Source organism: Podarcis raffonei, chromosome 7, assembly GCF_027172205.1.
Source record: "Podarcis raffonei isolate rPodRaf1 chromosome 7, rPodRaf1.pri, whole genome shotgun sequence".
NCBI lineage: Eukaryota > Metazoa > Chordata > Lepidosauria > Squamata > Lacertidae > Podarcis > Podarcis raffonei.
In genome coordinates this window covers 46210793-46232594 of record NC_070608.1, presented here as the reverse complement: position 1 = coordinate 46232594, position 21802 = coordinate 46210793, and the positions used below count along the sequence as shown (strand labels likewise).

Sequence of the window (21802 nt, the reverse complement as noted above, 5' to 3'; positions counted from 1 at the left end):
TTACAGGGTGGCTGGGCATGCTGCAAAGTGTGGTGCTTGTGAAACCCCAGCTACCACCCAACTTATTTCATCCAGTGACAATTTTATGTCTTCGGCCTCTGCCAAAAGTAAGTAGCAAGACCCCTGCTTGCTTCCCTAATGTAATGAGTACCATGGACAGCGGTAGCATGAATACCATATTTTTCCATGTATAAGATGACCCCTATTTTTTTGAACCCAACAATATTTTAAACATCAGAGGGTGTACGCACGCCACCAACACCCGAGATGGCCCAAAGTTGTTGAGCATTTTTTTTTAGCAGATCACCAATGCTGGGCACCTGGGAGGCAAAGTGGTTCCGACGCTCCAGCTAATTCTCTTCTTTGCATTCACCAACCATATTGAAAATGACCCCCAATCTTTTTTTAAAGCAAAAAAACATTGTCTTATACTGTACACAGACAAATGCGGTACTACGCTTATAGCCTTTGATAAGTAAAACAATACATATCACTGATAGCAACCATTGACTCAGGCTGCAATACTGGTGTCACCAACATTGTGCTCATGTTCTTGATGACGTCTTCTGGCAATTAGAAAGCTATCTTTTCCATATCTGTAGTGATTGGTTTCCAGTCTGCTCAGTGGTCTTAAATTGTCTATTACTGCAGAAGTCTCTGTGTCAAATACTTCCCACTTCTCCTCATTTGTGCACTTCAGGGGATGATATAGAAAGAATCAGTCTTGTTGTTCTTATTTTAAAGTGACCACAGTTCCCCATGACATCTAAACCAGGGGTAGTCAACATGGTGCCTTCAAGATGTTATTGGACTACAGCTTCCCATTAGCCTTGGGTAGCCAATGGTCAGGAATGATGGGATCTATAGTCCCACAATGCCTGGCAGGTACCACATTTGCTATCAATGCTTTAAATTATGGTTATTGATTAAAGGTAGGCTCTAACCAACGTTTCAGTTCTGAAGCCAGAGTTTAAACAAAGCATAATTTGCTGTGTTCAGATGTCACAGGGTTTGTTTAAAACCAAGCAGAAGATTTTTGTATTGTCCTCTGACATGCAAAACACATGAAGAGGAAGGTAGAAGCCTGAGGGTCACAATGACTCATGCATACAAGAAGCCATCATTTCCTATTATGTCTGAAATAAGATTATATCTCCAGTAATTTTACATTTGCATCTGTTGTATACAGAATGTATGAAATTCACATCTTTTTAAAAGTAATTATTACAAAATAATCTATTCAAATCTATTATAAATATTTAATAAAAACTGCTTTAGCCAAGAAGCATTTCATATATAAAACACAAAAAAATTGCATGTATCTTTAATGTGTTTCCAAAATGAAAAAAATACGGTAATGTCTTCTTCTTAAAAGCTAGGAGAGCTTGTATGTATGTGTGCTTTAATTATGAGGATTTAAAAAGAGGGCGGAAATAGTGCATCTTTAATATTTTTAAACTCATGTGTTTTGGAGCTAATAGCAGGCCCTTAATGGGTATCCCTTCTTGTCAACTGCTGGCATTGCAAAATCAGAAATAAAGCAAAACAAACAATAACAACAACACTTATTCATCCCTTCCAAGTAGGGTTTTGTTTTGTTTTGTTTTTTTAAATCTTCAGGAAAGTTCCAGGTTTAAATAATGGAGACAGTTGCTTAACATATAAAGTTCGCTCTTAGGTCAACTAATAAAAGATCTCTCATAAGAAAACTGGCAGAACAGTTAGGACTAGGCATATGGAATCCTTGGGCTTGTACCAAGGAATGCTAGTTCCACAAAGGACATGTGCAACTTTCAGTGCAAAGAAAATGTGTCTGAGGCAACTTTTTTCACTACATACTCCTTATACTCTTTTTAACAATGGCCCTGGGAATAGATGAGACTGTTTCAGCAGTGCTGTGGATCCTTTCATGATAGCCCTAGGTACTGTTATTCCAGTTAATACAGCTGCATCATAATTTCCAAAGCTCTCCACTGAGGTTTGAACTTTTATCCCCATTTTGAGGTATGGTTGGAGGCCTCTCCTCCCTTTCCTTCTCGCTGGCTCTTGGCCAAATTTCCACATTCTCAAGTTTTATCCTGCCACTCCCTGCAAAATTCAGTAGATGGCACTAGCATGCCATATACTACATTGCCGAGGGCGGAGACAACCTGAACCATTGTCCCTTTGTAGGTTTTAGTGATTTAGTGATTCAGCTTTGCAGACCAAACTCCCTGTAAACTGCCTATTTGTCTGTGCAAACTAAACTACCTAAACACATAGGTTTGGCCACTGATTTAGCAGACTGTTTTATATAAATGAAGTTGTCATCTTATGTTATTTTTACATAACAACTGCAAAGCCATTTATAGCTTTCTCCCTGTTCTGTGCATCCCTGTCTCCATTTTAAACATTAATTACTTGACTCCGCCTATTGTCCTTAGGTTTACAACTTTGGGGGAACATTCTGTTATCTTGAATCATTGCCATGATCAGGGCTTAATCTGAGTTGGGCATAACTGAGCCAACCTTCAGCCCTGGAGTCTATTTAAATTCTAGATAATTGGATATGTAATACTAAGGAAAAGACTACACTTCCCTCTCCACTGATTAACCACAGCAAGCTCCCACAAATATTGAGCGGTGAGGATCTGGTGGTGAAGCTTAGTGGCAGACCCTGGCACCTCAAATTTCAGTGGCACCCTGTGTGATGCCAAAATGTGGTGCCCCAGCTGCCTCTCACCTTCCGTTGGGTGACATAGTTGTGGCGCCCCCTGTGGCGCCCCAGAAGCTCTGTGCCTGGTGCAATGGCACCGGTTGTGCTTCCCTACATCTGCTTTTGCAACTTACTGCAGGCTCAGCTAGTAGTGTACCCCAAAATTCAGCTTATTTTTGAAGCTGCACCTTGCCAGGACAAGAAGGACATTGGCTCTGAGGAGGGCATCAATGAGGAAGTAAAAAATAAATAAGGAACATAAGAAAAATGCTGCCGGATAAGACTAGAGGCCCATTCAGTTCCCACAGTGGCTAACCAGATGCCTAAGAGATGCTCACAAGCAGGACATTTTGTCCCCAGGGCCTCACAAATCCTTACTGTATCAACACAGGTCAAACAGATCTATGTCACTTGCTTCCACTGTAAATATTGAAGTATAGTAATGTTATTGTCATCCTGCTGAAGTGGAGTTCATCTGGCTACAGCACATAGAATCACAGAATCATAGAGTTGGAAGAGACCACAAGGGCCATCGAGTCCAACCCCCTGCCAAGCAGGAAACACCATCAGAACACTCCTGACATATGGTTGTCAAGCCTCTGCTTAAAGACCTCCAAAGAAGGAGACTCCACCACACTCCTTGGCAGCAAATTCCACTGTCGAACAGCTCTTACTGTCAGGAAGTTCTTCCTAATGTTTAGGTGGAATCTTCTTTCTTGTAGTTTGGATCCATTGCTCCGTGTCCGCTTCTCTGGAGCAGCAGAAAACAACCTTTCTCCCTCCTCTATGTGACATCCTTTTATGAATGAATCGCCATGATCAATATGCAAACAATTAAGGGCTGCCTGCAGGCATTTTGCTGCCTGAGGCACAGTAGCAAATGGCTCCTCCCAAGTCAAAGGGTTATATTCAGCTAAATCCTACTCAGAGTACACCCACTGAAATTAATGAACCAAAGTTAGTCATATTAATTACCTCCAATGGGTCTACGCACTGAGTACGGCTAGCATTGAATACCTGCCAATGTCTGCCATTTTCTCCTCAGTGTCTCTCCTTTCTTGCTCCAGTGCCATGACCATTACTGTTATGCAACCTGCCTTCGCCTTTGCTCCCCCACCCTGACCAAGATTGTGAAGAGGCACTACAAATCCCCCAAAGGGGGCTTTCTATATATGAAGAAAGAAGACCCAAATTATTGTTGTCGAAAGACCTAGTAGGCTCAGATCCACAGTATCCGAGAACTGCAGCTAATATCTCTTGTTCGTCATTACTCTTCAAATTATGAGATCACCACAGCTCTATACTTGTAAACACTAACCATTTCAAAGGAGAGCATTTATTCTGGCTCGCTTTGACATGCTGCCTTCAGCACGGTTAAGTAGATGATTCAATAGATCCTCAGTTAATGAACAGCTGGGTCTCTGTGGAGCGGGAGCATTGCAATCTTTTGAACATGTCCCTCTGTATTTAACCTGTATGGTGAGTCAAGAAAGAGGCTGATTTCCCCTCTGCTAAAAATTGATCTGAGAATATCTTCTGAAAACTTGGCATTCTATTTACAGCATGTGTCATCCTATATCACTGAGAGGGTTGCCCAAGTTTTTCTGATCTCAGTGCAGATTAGGAAATTCTTTTGCTGGCTTCTTCAGAAGAAAAACGTATATTTATATGTGTTTTTATTGTTCGAATGTATCTTTTATTTTTGTACTAAAATTTATTGGTCTGTGACCATAATATACTATACTTCTCTATACCTTACCTGGTAGTAAGTCCCACTAAACCCAATGGGACTTACGTTCCTTTTTTTAATATAATATTTTTATTGGGTTTTCTGCAAGTGTAACAAACATCACAAATAAACAAAAGAGAATAAATACTATAACAACAAACTAAAAAATAAGGAGAAAAATAAAATAAAAAAGGTTTGCATCAAAACAGTAACATATCCATAAAATGGGATTATTCTAATCCCATTACTTCCCTCCTCCCCCCTCCTCTGGTTCCTTACATTTCTTTTTTAACTACATATCATTTCTACTCCAAATTTCTATTTTAACCTCAAGTTTACTGTACCATCTCTAAAATTACAAGTGTTTTTAAAATCCTGCCAATGTATTAAGATGTTTACAGTATATATAATATACTGTAACATAATATACTGTAATATAGTATAAATATATAATAAACATTTCCCATTCTTTTTTAAATTTCTCGTCATCTTGGTTTCTGAGCTTTCCAGTTAATTTCACTATTTCAGCATAGTCCATTAACTTGGTTTGCCAATCTTCTTTGGTTAGGACTGCTTCCTCTTTCCATCTTTGGGCTAGCAATATCCGGGCGGCCATCGTACCATATGGGGACTTAATGTCCCTCATCATCCTGGAAAAAGGTGACAAGTGGGGTACCACAGGGTTATTTTCCCGGGCCCCTTGTTGTTCAACAGCTTTATAAACGACATGAATAAAGGTAATGAGAAGATGCTCATCAAATTTGCAGATGACACCAAACTGGGAGGGGTAGACAAAATCAGGATTTAAGATGACCTCAATAGACTGGAGAACAGGGACCAAACCAACAAAATGAATTTCAATAGAGACAAACATAAGGCTCTGCACTTAGGCAGGAAGAACCAGCTGCACAAATATAAGATGAGGGACACCTAGATTGCCAGTAGTACATATGAAAAGAATCTAGGGTCTTAGTAGACTACAAGCTTAAGAAAAGTCAACAGTGTGATGCAGCAGCAAAACAACAACAACACTAATATTATTCTGGGCTGCATCAACAGACATCTAGTGTCCTGATCGAGGGAGGTAATAGTACCACTCTATTCTGCCTTGGTCAGACCACACCTGGAGCACACCATTCTGGGCACCACAATTTAAGAAGGATAGTAACAAGCGAGAACATGTACAGAGGAGCATGACCAAGATTATCAAGAGTCTGGAATCCAAGCCTTATAAGGAACACTTGAGGAAATTGGGTATGTTTAGCCTGGAAAAAAGGAGACTGAGAGGAGATATGATAGCCATCTTCAAATATCTATAAAGTTGGCACATGGAGGATGGAGCAAGCTTGCTTTCTCCTGCTCTGGAAGCTAAGACCTGAACCAATGGCATCAAATTACAAGAAATTACCATAGATTCCAGCTAAACATCAGGAAGATCTTTCTGACAGTAAGAGCTGTTAGGCAGTGGAACAGATTCCCTTGGAAGGTGGTGGGACCCTCCTTGCTTGGAGGTTATTAAGCAGAGCTTGGATAGCCACCTGCCATGTATCATTTAGTTGAGATTCCTGTATTTCAGGGGGTTGGACTAGATGACCCTCAGAGTCCCTTCCAGCTCTACAATTCTATGATTCTGAGTAGACGTGTATAGGATTGTGGCACCATTGTATTATCCATGATGGGAGCCTAACAGGGAATGTGGTACCACTATTGTCAATTGCTGTAAGGTAAACTGAGAACTCATGCGGGCAATCATTCTGCAGTTCTTCAGGATAAGTCTATCTGAAATAAAATCCAGACAGATGTCATACTGCCCAGCAGACAGGGTAACCCAGCATGAGGATTCTCTGAGGTTAAGTTAGAGCCAGTGGGGTGTAGTGGTTAAGAGCAGTAGACTCGTAATCTGGTGAACCGGGTTCGATTCCCGGGTTCGAAGTCTCTCAGCCCCACTCACCTCACAGAGTGTTTGTTGTGAGGGAGGAAGGGAAAGGAGAATGTTAGCCGCTTTGAGACTCCTTCGGGTAGTGATAAAGCGGGATATAAAATCCAAACTCTTCTTCTCTTCTTCTTTATCAAATATGTTAAGGCCTCAACAAAGAACAGAGAAAGATGAGCAGGAAACATTTCCATAGCAGCCAATGCAAGGGATGCCAGGATGGGGCTCCTCATTTAAAAATAAAATTAATATAGAGGCCATGAATGAGTTACACGGAACTCAGTAGCAGCTTGCCAAATTGGGAATTATTCCCCCCCCCTTTTTTTGAGGCGGGTGCCTTCCATCCATGAGGACTCTCAGAAATAAAAACAATCAAATAAATAAAGATTTAAAAAATGGTTAAGGGGACAGTGGGCAACCTTGTCTTCGTAGTGCCTCTCCTCCCAAGACATCCTGGACTGCCTTAACTAACAAGTAAGAGCTTGGTAGGTGTCTGAGGGATGGGATTTGACCTTTTCTGTTCCTAATTATCACCATTCTAGAGAACATAATCAATGTATTTTATTTCCAAGCACTCCCTGCTGCACCGTGGCTCTGAAACAGCCTGTGTTTTATTGAAATGTTGTTATAGCCATGCTGGCCTTCCCCTTCTGTCATTATTACTGTTTTTCACTGGTTTATTTATTTTTCTGACACTTTCCTTCGTTCTGCATTTGGGCTAAATCCAGCATTAAGCCTTTCTGCAATGTGGGCTCATTGGCACTAGGTGTCACAATCTTTGCGTTTATTTCGTAGTGTGTTTTTTTCTAGAACTGCCGATCCACTGCAGTTTGTTTAAATAAGAAAGTACAACAAGGTGCAAATTATCGGGGGGGGGCTGCAACACACCATTTTAATTTGCCTGTTTGAATTAGCCCATTTCAGAACCACCACCAAAAACCTGTGTAAAGAAATTCAGAACTCAGAATGTATTTTAGGCCAACATCTATTAAAAGGAATTGAATGTCATTTAAGGTATCCCATGGCAGGGTGGTATAGAAAATGGGGTGGGAAATGCATTGCATAGAAAATGCATTGAGAATTTTAGTAACTATACTTCATTATTACTATTCATCTGAAATCAAACTACTCTCAATATTTTCATGGGCCTACATTTTCAATATAGCATACCATGGTTAGCTATGCAGTGGAAGGATTATTTGGACCAAAAATTTTGTCCGAAAGATGGACACCATTGTATCCTGCTCTGGCTGAATGCTTCATTAGCACCAAACTGCATATTATACTTATTTATTTTATTTATGTAAAATTGATACCCCAGCCTTTAACACAAGTGACTGCAGGACAGGTCACACTCACATATAAACAATACAATCACTGGGATCATTCAGGATTTGGAACTAAGTGTCATCAGTATATTGATGGCACCCATCTCTGTCTCTCTGTTCCATCGGTATCAGGAGAGGCAGAGAACTAAATTTAAGATTAGAGAAACCAAAATGGTCAGATTCAACCATTCCTGAGCTCAGCTGGATGCTACTTGCACAGGTAGAGTTGGCCAATTTTCTTCATCTGCAGGAGGTGTGGGATGGAAGAGAATTAAAAAATGTGTAATGTAGGGGACGGGTGTCTGTCCTGTCCCTTGGTGCATGGCCTGTTCCCTGTGCTCCACATAGCTGCTTCCAAAGACCATGGAGGCTCTGCAGGTTCAGGGTGTGGGTTGGGAAAGGCTGGGCACTTATGGCAGAAACCAATTGCTGCCTTGGACCTGGCCTGGTAATGCTCCAATTTGGTGTTGGGGTGTGGCCACGCAGCTTACACAATGAATACCTGTTCTGGGCCTGTTGTGATGCAGTTGAAAAGGTCTTCACTGCCTCCTTGGGCCATGATGATTAGATCCTGAAAGCCAGGAGGGACTTATGAGGCTTGTGATTTTTATGAGGCTGGTGACTTATGAGGCTTGTGATTTGCCATTAAAAAAAAAGTGCAGCAAGGATTGTGGAAACTAGCATGCAGGCAATATGATAGCTGCTTGCTCCTGTTTATGAACCCATGGAGCCCAAAGATATTAAACTCACTGTTCAGTAAATGTCAAGGCTGAATTTCATCATGTTCTCCCAGAGCATTTCTGTCTTTTGATTACAATCTATGAAAAGCAAGCAAGGTTGAAGCCAGACTGTTGGGTGAGCTTAGTTCCTGTTTACATTAATTGTCAAGTCATGACTGTTGATTTCAGTGGGATTGATTTCAATGGGACGGAACCAAGTTAAACTAATGCAGTCTGGATCCAAACCATTGTTTTGCTTTTTGTTGGGGGCAATTAAGCAGCAGCCACAAGTGTTGTGTATACACTTAAGTTATCCTAATATTTCCATGTGAAGAGCGACTAAGATGCCACAGGGTTCCTTCCAAGTTTGTTTTTCTGTGTCCATACGGAGTTCCCAGATGCATGTGTTCAGATATTTAAAGATCTCTGCACACAGCTATATGAAACCCACACTCTTAATGAAAACACGTGTACTCATAGCAATTGTGATGCTGTCCTAAATAAGCAACCTGCTCTCTCTCTCTCTCTCTTTCTAAGAAATCCCTCACAGGAGATGTATGCCTTTGAACTATCTGCAGAAGTGGTTGCATGCCAGTTGCTCAACTTAGGTCTGTTGGGAGAGTGACTCAGTGGGAGGAAAGATAAAGAAAGTATGTCAACACTGGTTGTAAGAAACCTTCTTTCAACTTTCATCTCCCTGAAAACCTTATCTCCTGGATCTACTTCTTTTCTCTGTGGCAGTGGTCTTGAATTATGAAACCCAAGAACTTGATGCACACTCCAGTACTGTTATGAAGTGTGTATCTGTCAGATTATCCTCCGTCATCTCAGACACAATAAGATAAAAAGACGGACATGGCCACAAGGAACAGAATTCAGAGGGGTTTTTTTGTTGTTGATCTTGCTGCAGAGGCTTCATGACCTTCAGTGAGCCTGCTAACTTCTGTGTCTCAATCTTGCATCAACGAAAGAGTGATACTTCCCTCCCCCCGTCTTTGCTTTAACCTTCTGCTCTAGCTTCACTAGCACCACTGGCTCTGCAGAAAAGGGGGCATTGCGCTGCCAAAGTGGTTTAGGTTTTTCAACAACGTTTTGCACAAATGTAACAGCTTACTTGCACTTCAAGGACCTTGTGGTGATCAGTGCTAGAACAGGTGACTGTATATGAAGTGGGTCTTTTTTGTGAAAACTTCTCCAAGCAACATGAGATTATTTACATCCATAATTTTTATCATGGGAGGGGGGTATGTTGAGATGGGAACGGTGTCTTCAGTTAAGGATGTTCCATACTCCTGCCTGAATCCCTCCAGTTTGAACCCAATTATCACCATCTTCCTCCCCTCTAGGGGCCCCGGAAGCCTGCGTAAGGCTATTATAATAAAGTCTATTGCAATAAGAGGGGGGTGGAATTGATGCTAATGTAATGGATGACATAAGATTTGCAAAGGCTAATCGAAAGCAGCATCAGCAGAGATGAACAAGCCACATTGATCTGAACAGTGAGCTGCTAGCTTGGGCCCTCCTTCAGAAAAGTACCAAGAGTCTGGCAGCCTTGCAACTGGGAATTGAGATCTCTCTAGGCCTTTGATTGTTTAGTGAAGTGTACTAGAGGTCTTTCATTCCCATGTATTAAAATCATCAGTACACTTAGAATTCCAGGGAGGGGGTGGTGGTCAAGCATCCTCTCTAGGTCTCCTCCAACTGTGGACACCTATGCAGTTGTGGAACCCAGAACTGAGCCCAGTACTCTAGATGCAGTCTTATCTGTGCAGAATAATTGTGACTTTAGAAGGAACCTGTGGGCATCTGGGAAGATTTATGTGGATACATGTGCACCCACAGGCACCACGTTGGTGACCCCTGGTGTACAGTTGTTGTTGGGCTACATCATCCCAAGCACCACAACCAACGATCAGGAATGAAGAGATGGTCAGGGATGATGAGAATTGTAGTCCAACAACATCTGTAGGCTGGGGTGTGATAAAATTGCAATGTGGTCAGCACTTCAGAGAGGGAGAAAAAGTGTCAGGATAAGATGGGTTTATACAATGAACTCTATTGTAGCTTGCAATCCAAATAATATAAAGTATACCAAGTGCATCAAGAATTTTCAAAAACCTACCAGACTGTAATTATGCGTTATTTTAGTTTACACCAGCACAGCCTCTGAACTTTGGGTGCAAGGATGCCTCTGCTTTAGGTAATGGAATGTTTTAATTTGTTCTTCTTGACTCCCCTCCCTGGCATCCTACTCTGCAACTGCCAGCAAAGTTATTGCTCTATCATGTAAGAAAAAGAGCTACTTATGTCATTCTCAGCCCCAAGGAGAGAAACAAGCCAAGGGATCATTTCTGGCTAAGCTCTTGATATCTCAATCTCCAAGGCTAGAGGCGCTCCCCTTCTGAAGGACAAGCAGGAAGGTGAGGGTGGGGGGAGGAGGAGGAGGAATGGGTATGAGGTGGGTGGTCCAACTGAACAAAAGCCCATCTTTCCCTCCTTCCTTCCTCTTCAGCTTCAAATAAGCCTTCACGGCGGCCTCTTCTGACTCTCACTGCTTTGCTTTCTTCTATACTCCGTCCCTGCCCTTTGACCCCCCAGCTCTAGGCCAAGTCTATCTGAGAGGAACTCTCTGGCAACATTCTCGGTTCAATTTCTACCACTGTTGCGAAACCCTCAACAAATTTAACTAGGGAGTAATCCCTACTGAAGAAGGTAGGGCCTACTTCCAAGAAAACGTTACAGCTATATCCTCTCATTTGTCCATCATGCCAAGCTAAGGCATGCATAAGTGTGGTTTCCAGACCAGACCAAGGCCTACTTAAGCTTCAGCAAAGGTAGGCTTGCCACATGCCAGGAAAATTACAGTGGTACCTCAGGTTGAGAACTTAATTCGTTCCGGAGGTTTGTTCTTAACCTGAAACTGTTCTTAACCTGAAGCACCACTTTAGCTAATGGGGCCCCCTGCTGCCGCCGTGCCACTGGAGCACGATTTCTGTTCTCATCCTGAAGCAAAGTTCTTAACCTGAGGTAATATTAGTGGAGTTAGTGGAGTCTGTAACCTGAAGCGTCTGTAACCTGAGGTACCACTGTACTGACATGTCCTGGTTTTCAGGTGCAAAAATGGCGTGGGGGGAATTTTGCCAAAGTGGCAAAATGTTTCCCCCAAAAAAGAGCAACAATTTTGGTGGTTTTCTAAAAAAAAAAGCTCAGCTTTGCGGGTGTCAGGAATTTTACTTCTTGAAATACGGCAACCCGAAAAAGGGGTGGTGCCGTCCCATAGAATCGCACGGGAAAGCTGCAATCCTGGGCACGTTTATTTGGGAATAAGCCCATTGAAGTCAACATTTCCTGCTGAGTAAATATGCAGAGGGGATCCCACTGCACTGCATAGCAAAGCCTCTGCCCATTTTCCTAGGTGCGGAGCAAAGCAAACAAACGCAAGGAAGGTATTTGTTCTGTCCGTTTACAACATCAAATTCAACATCACTTCACGAGTGCCTTGTGGTCAGAAAGCCTCTCCTAATCTAAGTTAGGATTGTGGTCCGTGCGGAATCTGGTGGCGATAGCGTATTCCAGAGTACAAGGTTGCGCTATTGTGCTCGTGTCCGCGCACCCCCCAAGCCACACGCGCGCACAGCCACCCCTCAAACGTGGCCGGAATCCGCGCGAGAACCACGACTCTTTGCCCTACTTCTTTTCCCCCCTCTCCGGGACTCTTCCTAAGGCGGAAAGGCGACGCGCCACCAAACCCCACTGAGGCGAGTGGGACGTTTCCGACCACGAGCGCCTCAAAACGCCCTTTCCTCCCCCCCAGTCAGTACGAAGCAAGGAAGGCGCCTCTCCTGCCTCCCTCCCTCCCTGTCAGAGCCCCCTGGAAAGAGCTCGAAGGGCCGAATGGACGCGGAGCCCGAGAGCGCGGCTCGGACGCCCCTGGGTCTCTGCCCCTCCCGCCCGGCGAGCCAAGAGGGGCGGCCCCGGCCATGCCAGCCCCCTGTCTCCGCCCCTCGGCTGGGCCGCTCCTCCTCCTCAGCGCCAGCGCCAGAGAGGCAGCCGGAGAGCGCCAAGCCGATCGCCTTCGGAGAGTTTCGCGGAGCAGCTGTGCGGGAGGGGGCGGGCGGCACGGAAGGCAGAGACGGGGGTCCGGCGAGACCCCCGAGACCCTGCGCTCCTTCTCCTGCTCCTCGCACGGTAAGGAAACAGAAGCGACCTCACTTCCCGCAAGGGGGGGGGGGCTTCGCTTGCCTTTGCTCTGGTGGGATGTTGCAATAATAACAGCGACAATAATTAATAAAAAGCGGCCGGGGCGGGGAAGGGAAGCAGGGGCGGGGAAGGAGGGGGGGTTCGTCCCTCGCTCGTCTCCCGGGAACGGCAGGCCGGGTCGGGCTGCACCAGGAGAGGAAGGGGCTGCGCTTGGAAGGGCTTGTTGAGGGCTGCGGGGGGGGGGTCAGTTCTACATTCCCAGTAAACGTCACTACTTTGGGTGCAAAACGCTCTTCCTTGGGCTGGGGTGATCGGGCTGCTTTGGGCTGAGGGACCCAGCAAAGTCCACTTTTGACCCAGTTGGAGAGAAGGGAGATTGCAAAAGCGGGGGGCGGAGGGAGAGAGGACCCGGGCGGGAGATCGTGGCCTGCCCCGAGCCTTGGTCGTCCCCCCCCCCCCGAAGAAGGCTGCATGTGGGTGTCAGATTCGCCAACAGACGGTGCGCCTGGCCCGAGCCCTTCGCTTCCCCCCAAACTTGCTAGGCCAGCCCTCTGCCAACAGGAGGCTTCGCGCGGAGCGACGAGCCTCTGGCCGCGAGACACTGATCAACGCGCTCCGAGTGGGGCGAATCGATCCATCGGAGGCGAATGAATTAAACCCACGCGGGAGGAAGTGGGTTGGAAACAATAGATAGTGACTCGCGCGTGTTTCTTTGGACTTGCCTTACCTCGCGCTCCCGGATAGTCTTCTTCCGTGTCGCTGGAAAGTTTTGGGATCCCTTTCGGAGACACGCAGCTGTGGTGACAGTTGGAGGTGACAGGCGCTTCTCTCCGGCGGGAGGCGGACAGGGGGAATTAAAATATAAATAAAGGGAATCGGCAGGAGGGTATTCCTCCTCCGCCCCTTCCTGCAACATTTTTGCTCTTGGCGCTCTTTGGGGTTCATGGTTCTTTGGTGGGTGGGTGGGTGGGTGGGTGGGTGAATGAGGATGGCTTTTACGGTACCAATTGGGTTGCTTTCCCCCAAGATGCAAACTACCAAGTACAGATGTGAGGGAGAAAGAAGTATATTTAGTGTAAAACAAACAAACAAACAAACAAACAAACAAACAAACAAACAACAACAACACAGGACTGCATGATATCGCTGCTGGGTCCTAAATTTACGGGTGTAAATTTGAAGTAGGAGGAAGGTGGTTGCAGAAGTGCCAAAGTCTGTACAGTATTGTACTTGCCGGGAACTAGGGAATTGTTCCAGAACAACATTCCTATCCTGAATAGATACCCGGGCTCCACAAATTTTACTGGACTTAATAATACATGCAGTACCCTGTTTGTTCTCTAGTAATATAGACAGATTCTATGCAGATTTACTCCGTGGATTTCAGTGGGACAAAATTCCAAGTAGTAGGGTTCCAGTCTCTAGGACTGAATTAAGGATGGCTGGCTGAGAGCACTTATCCTGAGAATGCCTTAATCAGTGCAATACTTTGCATATTTTCTTGGAAGTAAATTCCATCCACAGGGTTTAATGGTACTTGCTTCCAGGAAAACTTGTGTGGGTCTGCTGCCTTGGTCTGGAACTCATCCCTTCATAATGCTGATAGTGTAGGATAAAAACCAGAAGAGAGCTGCAGTTGAACTGATTTGCCTGCATCATTTTTTTGATTTTTTTATACAGATTTACAGATGTGAAAAATGCAAAATAGAGCTGTAATCCTATGCATACTTATTCAGGAGTGAATCTGCTTGAGCCCAATGGTTCTCAGTAACCATGCGTCAATGCCCCTTAATAAAAAACAGTCTCATGGAAAAAGTCATGGAGTTCAGATTATTTACTTTCTAGTAAATGACTTGTATTTGTTTTGCCATCAAATTTATTTCTGTTGCTAATTTTAACAGCTGATATTTTTAAACATCCAATTTTTGCTGCTTACTGTTTGTCAATTCATGTTTTAAATATCACAGTTGTGCTTCCTTTTTATTTGTGTTTTAATGAGTTGTGCATGGGTTATAGGATGTAGGTACCCCATTTCCAATATTATGAGTAAGGAGATATATTGTGATGCAAGACAGATGGTCTGTTGAAGGAGTAAGGGTTAGATATTTAAGAGCTTTCCCCTTATTTGTTCTGTTTCCCTCCCAAAGAAACCCAGATTGTGTTGTCAGCAAACCTTTATGCCTGGTACTGCTGTTCTTGAATGCCACCCAGGACCTGAGCCTGGATGAGGCTGTTGATCTTGCTGGAAATTGGAGACCTCTCTCTTTTGTCTAGGATAGTCAACACAGCACTCTCCAGATGCTGTTGGAACCCAACTGTCATCAGCCCCATCCAGCATCACCAATGATCAGGGTTGCAGATATATATATATATATATATATATATATATATATATATATATATATATCACTCATCTGACTGGGTTGCCCCGGCTTCCAACATCTAGAGGGTACCACATTGACTACCATTGCCATAGTCTATTTTTGATACCGTCTCACCGAGCTGGACAGAATGACAGTTTTTAGGGACCCTTTTTGGTGTATCATTGATCCTGCTGCCCAACAGTATCCCTGCCACAGGTGATAAAAATGGCCTTTGGGCCCTCCTGATAGATATAGGTCAGGACTTCATTGTCACCCAGACAATCATGGGGTTGTTACAAGTCATCTGGGCCCTTTCACATGTAGTAGGGCACACGCTCAGTGGTTGTGATCAGTTGTATAGTGTGTGTGTGTGTGTGTGTGTGTGTGTGTATGCACATTTTTTACTATTTCCTTGTCATGGTTATCTGGTAAAACTGGAATGGGGAACATTGGGCCTTCCAGATGTTGTTAAACTCAGGGACATCTTGAGGGCCATAGGTCACTCCCCTCTGCAGTAATTTTTAGGCTATTGATGACCTTAATGTTTTGGGAGCTGAAGGCCTTGTTCAGATTACCTTTGGCATCTGATGGATCCAATGGTTTTCAAAGTGCCCTGGGAGATTTTCTTGCTGACATGGATTGCATTTTTGCTGATACCCTGGTCAGTCTCTGGAATTTGGAGTTAATCTGGGTAATCAACCCAGGCTTTCCTAGGTGTTCTGTCCTACTGGTTAGAACCATATCAGCTTCCTTGTTTTCCAGGGAGCTTGGGAATCAGCTGGTGGATTAACTGGGATACAGATGGAGTAGAAGCTGATAAGAAGTCTGATGAAACACTGGCTAGAACCATTTGAAGGCCTACTTGGTGGTAAAGGTAGTGTGGAAAAAGAAATACTTTTCTGTTCTCTGCTAATATTGCACCTGTGCTGCCTTAGCCTAGTGGAGCTTATCTAAATTATAATACATTTTCTCCATCTCGACCCTTGGGCAGATTATCTTCAAAAACCAATTGCAGCACCCTTGGTAGACATTTTTCAGATAAAATAATTTGCTTATGCCCTATCTCCAGTTATTCGGTTACAGGAATAAGCCTATATATCTAGCTGGCTAGTATCGTATGGATACATTTACGTTATGGATGTACAAGGCATGCTTGAAGAGATACTGGCTCTCACCTATCCCCCTAACTCTTGCCCATTATGGCTTACAAAAAGTAGCTGAGAGGAAGCAGGTGGGGGGGTCTGGGAGGTACCTTTGGAGGTTGGAGCAAGTTTTTCTCGCTTCGTTGAGTGGGGTGGTCATGGAGTTATTTCTGGAGAGCCCCTCCAGCTTCACTTTTTTTGAGCAATTAAGGTCTTAGTCCAATACTTTTATCTGATACTTCCCCACCTTCTGAGGCTAGGTGGATGGTTAATGTAGAGAGGGGCCTGAATTATGGACCATTCTTCTTTTTCAACTCATTGACTTGTCAATTTTAATCTGCTACTTTACTTGTTTCTTTAGAAGTGTTTTTACTATTTTATTTTTATGCGATTTGTTTTGTTTTATTTCTATGTGGTTTGCTTGGGAGCCTTAAGGCAAGTGTAAAATTCAGAATACAAATAATGGACTGCAACATAATACTCCAATTCTAAACACATTTCTTTAGTATTAAGTTCCAATGAATTTTGTGGAATGTACTGCCAACTGAGTATGCTTAGAGAGCATAGCTTGAGGCTCTAGTCATAAACAAGGGGTTTACTTGTGTTTAAATGTATAATCTCTAGTTAAATTGTGGTAAGACTAAATCATGTGTGAAAATATGTAGGTAGTTTATTTGGATGATCTGATAAACAACTGGGATCTTGCACTTGACTTTAAAAGTAGCCTAGTGAACAATAATGCAATCTTAATGGGGTGAAGGGCAGGCAAACAGTTCATACAGTGTTTTTTTTTTTAAAAAAACACAACAACACCCAACCTGAAATCCTTTGTAGTTCAAGCTGCAGGTTACACAATCTAGTTCTGTCCCATTGCATAGAGGTCAGTGGGACAAAATGGTTAAGTACATGTACTTCAAATAAGTGACTTGCGTTTTACTTTTGTCATTAGTTCAATTCAGAAGCAGGAGCACATGCTATTGTTTGCCAGCCAATTTAGCAACCAGAATTTCGGATTTATGGATTGAAAGGTTGATTGATTTAGCTTATATACTCCTTCATATTTCAACAGAAACCTCTAAGTGGTTTAACATATCCCAACGACAACAAAAAACAAATATAAAATATAATACGAATTCCACATTCATAATTCCACATACTACTACTCCCACATTTCAAGTAACACAATTAAGTAACGATAAATATCTCGAACAATGTACATAGTACATAGTAAAATAAATACGAACTGCAATCACACTCTCCCTACACTCACCATATCACTCTAGGCACACAATTCTTACTTCAATTTTTTTTAAAAAAATTAACTAACCAATAAGCAGATGTAGAAAAACAAATCAATCAAATAAGAGCAATGCAACAACAACTCCCCATCCCAAAACCACTAATTTCCATCCAGTTCTTGGAATTAACTAGTTTATTTGAACAAAGTTCACTACATACTTTAAACATCTCTGAACTTCACTTGAAAGTAGTTCCAATAATTGCTGGGTGAATGAAAGGTTCATTTTGGTGTAAAATTATGAACAATTCATGTTTGTTCCCTCCCTCCTATCCTAGATTTCATTTAAAACAAAAAGTAAGTCAATCAGACATATATAAAAAAGTTAGTAAACTGTGGAATAAATGTTCTAAGGCTTATTAGGTTGATATGGAGGTGCTGCTGTTGCTAAGGTTCCTTAGCGACTTAATCACCATGGTTAAGCAACCAACAGGAAGGAACATGAGGCATTTCCTGTATTTTCCTTGCTGAAGAATTTTGCTGTCCTCCAATACTGGTACAAAGTGCAGGAACCAAGTGCATGATGCCTTGTGCCATTAACAGCTGTGTGGCAAGCAAAAATTAAACAGGGTTAGCCTTTTCTGGCATGGAAATACAATTTTAGGGGAAGCATCACCTGTTAATATTCTGTCTGTCAAACATTTTATTATATGATTATGGTCCCAATTTACTTTTAGACCCTTTACTTTATCACAGCAGCTTGTAACATTCTGAATGCGCAAGACAAACTTTTTATGAAATAAAAAGTTAATTTGGATAAACTTGAACTGAACTACCGTATTTTTCAGTGTATAAGACTAGGGTTTTTTAGGTTTAAAATTGGGGCTCGTCTTATACATGGGTAGTGCTGAGGGGTGTTTTCTTAATTTGGAGTCCCCCAAAATAGGGAGCATCTTATACATGGGAGTGTCTTATAAATGGAAAAATACAGTAGTTCATTTTGTAGAAGGACAAACTTAATCTGGAACCAGCTCTTTTGGAGTGAACTTTCCAAGCACCGTTTCCACCCAGTTTTTCACCAAGGAAATGCCTCTCTTTTCGCCTAGGGAGTTAAGGACCTTCCCCATAAACAGACTCTCTCCCTGCAGGGAGTCTGGCACAGCCACTAGCATGCCTAATGCTTACCACCTTGCAGGGGGCATCCCTGTCAGATAAATATAAAAACAAACTCCCTTCAAGAATAATAATACTCTAAGAACAACACAGAAGAGGGTAGTACCCTTGCTCTTATGACAACCCCAAAGTGAAACCCCAAAAAGGATTATCCCCTTTGGTGTCACCCTTTTGGATCTAACCCCTGCCCACTAGGGTTGCCCAACCACATTATGGTGCCTTGCTTTTTTATATCTATGTGCATCAAATGCATAGGCATAGCCAGAGGGTGCGGGGGGGGGCAGCTGCCCACCTAAATCAAGTAAATAAATAAAAATACTTAACTAACTAACCAACCAACCAACCAACCAGGTCACAGATAGCTCAGTTCTGCCCCCCCAAAACCAAAGTCCTGCCCCGTAACATAAATCCTGGAGCAAATGATGATCAGTTGCTTAAAATCTTGTCGACCACTGTCACACCTTCATGAGAGTATTAATAAATGAAATATTTTTAATTAAAAAAACCCTGAACTAAAGTTTTAAAAAACAGCAACATTAGAAATCAATGTATTCTACAACAGAAGCCTTTCAAGTAAGTGTTATGGCACTTTGAACACAGTCAAACTTATATCTGCCTCATCTGTTATCTTTTAGATGTCAGGTAAAGTCTGTGTGTTTCTATGGACTGCTGGTGGTCAATTTGTTTATAGTTTAGGCTGTTTGGTTCAATGTGTAGAGTTAATTTTACCACTTTTCTCATCATGGAATCGTAGTGAAAGGGAAAAAGTACCTAGTGGAATCTGCCCCTCTATGCGGCTTCATGCATTGTCCCCAATCCATGTCATTTTGCTCAGTGTCGTATATAATGATGGGTAGGAAACCTGTGACCCTCAAAGTATTGGTGGGCCACAGCTGGTGATACTTAGGTACACTGACACTGTTTCTGAAAGGAAAGCTTGGCAAGCAGTCGTTAGCGGAGGAAGAGGAGTGTGGGGGGAGCACACGTGATCCCGGTAGGGTGCCATCGCAGCTGCCCCCCGCCCTCACTGGGGGCCACACCCCTGCAGACGGCGTGCCCTACCCCCGCCTACTTTCCACCACTGCAAGCAGTTGGTAAATCTGGAAAACATCCAGCTACAACCAGTATGCAGACTGAGTGTGCTGCTTCCCAAGACATCTGTCATGGTAGTTCCATGAATAAATCTCAACTGAGTTTAGCTATAGAAAGTGTTGGGTGAAAACTGTAACAATGCAATTGTAGGCATGTTTATTCAAGTCTAAGTCCCACTGACTTCAGTGAATAAAAGTCCTCTGGGTTACAGTAGGGACCCTACAATGAGATCCTATATTTTCCTTTCAATGTTTTCTTTAGAAACATTTATATAAGCAATGCTTTAAATGTCAAACCATATTTTAACTTTAAAAAACCCCAAACTAGGAGTGCCATTTCGAATCCCCGCGACAGGGTGAGCTCCCGTTGCTCGGTTCCTGCTCCTGCCAACCTAGCAGTTCGAAAGCATGTCAAAGTGCAAGTAGATAAATAGGTACCGCTCCGGCGGGAAGGTAAACGGCGTTTCCGTGCACTGCTCTGGTTCGCCAGAAGCGGCTTAGTCTTGCTGGCTGTACACCGGCTCCCTCGGCCAATAAAGCGAGATGAGCGTCGCAACCCCAGACTCGGTCACGACTGGACCTAATGGTCAGGGGTCCCTTTACCTTTACCTAAAACCAAAGATTCTGATGGAAATAGAACATACTTCCTGTTTTCTTCCTTTTAGCCCACCTAAACAAGCCATTGCCTTAAAAAAAGACAGAAAGAGTGGGCAGAGTACTGTTGCACTCAAGCCCTGCTTTCAGACTTCCCACAGGCATCTTGCTAGCCACTGTGAAGATGCTGGACTGGATGGGTCATTGGCTTGATTCAGTAGGCTTTCCTTTTGTTCTCAAGTAGAAAGCAGAGTGCAGTCAGATGGTGTTATCATATTTGCCGAGTCCATGCTTTTGCTAATTCAGGGATCCTTCCCTTCTGAACCTTTGGAACCGCTTCTAGATGTTGGTGAAAAGAGGCAACAAACTCTGCTCCCTACATGATATGCACACTTCAAAGGTTCTGCAAGAAGGGCCTGCCCATTCCTGGCCCACTACTCTTCTCCCTCACTGCCCTAACTAGGGCTCCCTCTCCCTCCCCTTGAGGAGCTTCTTTCATGAGGTAGAGATTAGAAGGTTGCCTGTCCTAGAGTGTGCCTTGGTGCGAAGGCAGCGTTACGTTAAGCCAGGCATCCCCAAACTCATCCCTCCAGACTCCCATGATCCCTAGCTAACAGGACCAGTGGTCAGGGATGATGGGAATTGTAGTTCCAAAACATCTGGAGGGCCGAGTTTGCCTATGCCTGCACTAAGCCCTGCACCGCAATGAATTTTTTCCCCATTTTGACTGGCTGAAATGAAGTAGGAGCAGCACAGCTCCATAATACAGCATGATTTAATTGAATGTCTCTACTTTTTGCCTGGTTACCAGGCACTGTAGTGCCTGATTAATTGGGGCCATTAAAAACAAACAAACCATATGGTGAAGATTAAAAAGAAAGAAGGGAGTCATAGCTTCATCTTAAAGCACTTGCCTTTAAAGGTACCAGATTCAATTCCCAGTCTCTCCTGGTAGAGGAGAGAAAGATCCTTGTTTAAAACCCTGGAGCTGCACCCAGCCAATGTAGACAATCCTGAGCTACGTGGACAAATGATCTGACTTGGTATAAATCAGTTGCCTAGGTAATACCAACCAAATGTTGTTGGCCCCAGTCAAAATGCATACTAAAAACGTCCACACAGTTGTTGTTTTTAACTTGGGTAGCTGTTGTCTCTCTCCATCACAACAAGCATCAGGGATGAACATTGCTGGAGACCTGCCAAGGCCTGTGTCTCAACAGAGAACCCCTTGACCCTCAATTGCTCTCAAAAGCCTGTTTATCTGTGCTCTGTAAGTGAGGGAGCTATGACAGCAGCAGCAGGAGGAGGAGGAGGAGGAGGAGGAGGAACTTCTGCTTACATTATCCTCTTCCTTTGGACTGCTCTGCATATTGGACCCAGAAGAAGAGTCCAAGAGAATAGGCAATGGAGATAGAGGCAAGGTGGGTCCATTCAAGGTGGCGGGAACTGATGGGTCTTGCCTGGGGATACCCCCCACAAGCTGGAATTGGCACTCCTCCCCTTGTTATATGCTATAGTTATCCCCTAAAGCCCTTTAGCTTAAGTAGAGATGGGATCTTGCTTTCTCCAATTCTCCATTTTTTTCCTGTTGTCATTCC

At 43.5% G+C, this 21802-nt stretch overlaps 1 protein-coding gene across 1 annotated transcript in view; it reads left to right on the top strand.

The window, feature by feature from the left end:
• The first annotated feature begins 12429 nt into the window (after nt 1–12429).
• The window catches only part of GREB1L (GREB1 like retinoic acid receptor coactivator), a 158256-nt gene continuing 148883 nt past the window's right edge, over nt 12430–21802 (top strand). Inside the window, exon 1 of the mRNA XM_053396415.1 lies at nt 12430–12592. The gene's annotated coding sequence lies outside the window, so the exon portion shown is untranslated. The remainder of the gene's footprint in view (nt 12593–21802) is intronic.